This window comes from Leguminivora glycinivorella, chromosome 6 (genome assembly GCF_023078275.1).
Source record: "Leguminivora glycinivorella isolate SPB_JAAS2020 chromosome 6, LegGlyc_1.1, whole genome shotgun sequence".
Taxonomy (NCBI): Eukaryota; Metazoa; Arthropoda; class Insecta; order Lepidoptera; family Tortricidae; genus Leguminivora; species Leguminivora glycinivorella.
The window spans coordinates 1662815-1666944 of record NC_062976.1 but is presented as its reverse complement, the minus strand read 5'-3'; positions in this window follow the sequence as shown (position 1 = coordinate 1666944).

Below are 4130 nucleotides of genomic sequence, written 5' to 3'. Positions count from 1 at the left end.
GCGTGCAGATTGCTAGTGAAGACGGTACTTGTTGCAGTTAGTGGCATAGATGATGTAGATGGTTGGGAGGCGGGTTTATGCCTACGAGTTAAGTGCCTCTGTGAGGCGAGGATACTATTTAGTTCTTGTATCTAAAATGTGTGGATGTACTCGTATTGAACGTTTATTTTTTACTACACAATAATTATATTTTATTCAGAGAGACGATGGCACCTGGAGGGTCCGGAAAAATGCTGAGATCGAGGAGTTAGTGGCCGAACCCAATATCATCGGCGAAACGAAAGCCCACAGACTTCGCTGGTTCGGTCACTTACTCAGAATGGGAGACGATCGGGCTGTCAAGAGAGCGTTCTTGGGTCGACCGGCTGGTGGCCGCCCGGCGGGTCGACCCAGGTACCGCTGGGAGGACAGTGTGGTGGAGGATCTGCGTCGGCTTCAAGTCAGTGACTGGCAAGAGGCTGCGCAGGATCGGGACAGGTGGCGATCTCTCGTTTCGGAGGCCAAGATTCACTTTGGATCACTGCGCCACAATAGTTAGTTAGTTATAATTATATTTTATGTCGTGAACTAGATGTTTCAAATAAATAAACAATAAAATAACCTTTTTAAAATACCTACACCTAGATATACTAGATAGGTAATATTTACGAGCATGGTTTACCACTGCTCTTGACTTGTGATATGAATTATTTGAATTGTTCCTAAGTTTGTTCCCTTTGATTAACAATAAGATTGATATATCTGTACGGCACGCTTATTATTATTTTATAATGGAATACCTAATTGCCTTCCGACTATGTAAAACTAAAAGCTACTTTTAAGCCGAATTGAGATTGACACCTGCAAGGTTTGAAACAAAAGGTGTAGTATATTATGCAATTAGAGATGCAGATATTTCCACTCACTCCTATCCATAGTTGCGTCACAAAACTTGTAGCAATAACTTGAAGGTAAATTCTGCTTTAGAATCAGGTACTCATACTCTTAGGCCTCAAAAATCCCATATTACAAAATTAATAAACTGCACTCCTATATTCATAGGCATAAACCACCAACGCCTCTGTCGTACATATTCTTTGCCAAACCGCCCAGAACCGCTCGCGTCCGCCCGCCCAGCCTTACCAATTAACTCAAGCCATCTCATACCACACCCTACTGTACATAAACACAAGTGAACAACTAGAGATGGCCATTATATCCAATAACTTTTATTCGACTAATTAATCGATTGAAAAAAAAATCGATTAATTTAATCGCTATTGAATTAATCCACCTAATATACGATTGAATTTGATTTACACCCGTATCTTAATCGATTGATTTCACGATTAATTCTCGATTGAAAGTTGACAGGTAGATAATTTGTACGTAAAGTCAGGCTAAGTTAACTCTGCAGCTCTGCACTTAGGGTTTCAAATTGGTCATTATTTTTATAATCTGCATTACCTAAAACATATAAAAATAAAAGGATCATGTTTTGATATGTTGTACCTCTTTATCTAGAATAAAGTAATGAATCGATTTAAGAAATTAATTGCCAAAATAATTCTACGATTAATTTTCTAGCGATGAACGTTAGTCGAAGCTCATAATCATGTAATTTTCGACGATCATGATGAGAAGATAAACATAACTTTGGCATGTAACAAATTTATAGTGTAATTTTTATCATGAAATAAAGAAATCTAAATCTAAATCTAATCGTCCTTTTCAGTCGGTTAAAACTTAATCGACCAATTTAATCCTTAATCGTTATTCGATTACTTTTTGCCCAACTCCGTGTACAACTACATCCAGAACCAAAAGGTATTAACTCCATAGAAATGTCGCCTCTGTTATGTTACTCGATCATCTTGTGAGAACTAACATTGAGGAATATTCGAAAATCAACTCTGTTTGTTGTGGGTTTCGGTTTAATATTGAATGAGATTGGTTGGGGACTTAGGCTCTAAACATAATACTCTTAGTAAGAACTATCTTAGAAAACAGTTGCTTAAAAAGTGTACTTTATCTACATAGCAATAAGGTGTGATTGATAAGAAATACTGAAGTGAATTAGGTTGTATTAGAAGATGGTTTAGTAGGTATTACTTCTATTATTTCAGTACTTGGCCACGTGATGTCAAGTTGAAGGCAAGTGATAAATTTTCTGTTCTTTTTTTATTATTATTAAGTTTTTGTTTTGCATAATGTGTTTTTCTGTGTGGTGACGGATTAAGAATTTCACCACCCCCTTTCTTCCCGTGGGTGTCGTAGAAGTCGACTGTGGGATATGGGTTAAATTGTGGCGTAGGCGAGAGGCTGGCAACCTGTCACTGCAATGTCACAATTTGGATTTCTTTCAACCCCTTTTTGCAAAGAGTGGCACTGAAACTTAGTAGTTCATGTGCTCTGCCTACCCCTTTATGGAATACAGGCGTGATTATATGTATGTATGTATGTATAATATGCATATTTAAGAGCCTAAGAAGATTAAATAGGTAGCTGATAGTACTAAGTAATAAAAATAAAATAAATACTTAAAATATTGGGGACACCTTACACAGATCAACTTAGCCCCAAACTAAGCAAAGCTTGTACAGTGGAGTTCATAAATATGTGTACATTTCTTCAACTTAACTCTTTGCAATAAGGTGAAGAAATGTACACATATATATGAACTCGACTGTACTATGGGTGCTAAGCGACAATACATAAGGTACAGCGGGACAAATTTCGACTAGGGGGCAAATATAACAGGTCCATTTGTTCCATGTTTTACAATGTTTGCATTATTAAATAGAGTGACCGGTAGGCGTGTTCAGTGGATACATGTAGAACTCAACATCATAGTGTAATCATGGAAAAAATGGATTAGTTACAATTGCTCCCCAGTCGAGATTTGCCACGCTGTACCTTAGTTAAATAGATATCTATATACATAGAAAACATCCATGACAGGAACAAATATCTGTGCTCATCACACAAACAAATGCCTTTACCGGGATTCGAACCCAGGACCGCAGCTTAGCAGGCAATAGTACTAATAGCTACAAAAATAGCTACCTATGTCCAAACAGACCACTCACATAAGTTTAAATCAAAAATTGCTCAGAGCATTAATTCATTATAAACAATATTGTTTATCACACTTGTACACTAAATGTACTATTGCACGCATGCGGGAGTTATAGATAAATCGTTCTCCCAAGGGAGTTATGAAAAAACACTGATTGGTTGTTAATGTAAATGAAAAAACAAGTTTCATTTTATTTTAATAAATTTATTTTACAAAATAAGCTTATATTATGTACAATAACTAAATACAAAAAACTTTGTACTAATACAGGCACATTATTACTAAGGAATCTAATATTAAATAATTATAATATAGTACATAGTAGATTCTCATTCAAGAGATTCTTGTGCTTTATTTCATACTAAGATCTGCAGTGATACTAGTTTACGCGAGCTAATTATCCATAATTATCTACACACACACTTTGTACAGTAGGCACCTACGAGCAGACAAAATTTGTTGGAATTGATAAATTAAATTCTCTTTCTTGATGATTACAAAAAGTACACATTATTTATTTTCTCATACAAAATACATATTCACCACAGCAACTAGTGGCTCTCTTGATTATTTAGGTTACTTATGAAAAAGTTACATTTTATCCACAAGAGATCAAAGTGATTTCATACAAATATGAACTTGATGCCCACTGGCTAGTAGAATTGAGGTTTCAGTGATGATTTTCAATCATAAATACTTAATAAATTGATGGACTTGATTTGATGTTTTACAGAGTATTTTGTTTGTTTTGGTGTGTTGAAAAATGTTATGTTTCACTCGGTGGCAAATTTTGTTCAACCCTTGTGCCTAGTAACCCTGGGAACGCTCAAGATTCCACATTCGGAGTCACTCGCTACGCTCGCGGTTCAATATTGGCGCGTGCAGTTAAACAACAACTTTGCCCCCTTGTAAAACAAATAACTATTGTTTATTGGCCTCCGTAATTAAGGTAATAGGGTTCCGTACCTCACAAAGGAACAAAATTAAAATTTTGAAAAAACCCCCGACCGCGACATAGTGGACCGATTTTCATGAAACATGGCTAAGAACACTCCCGACTAACTCAGCTTTC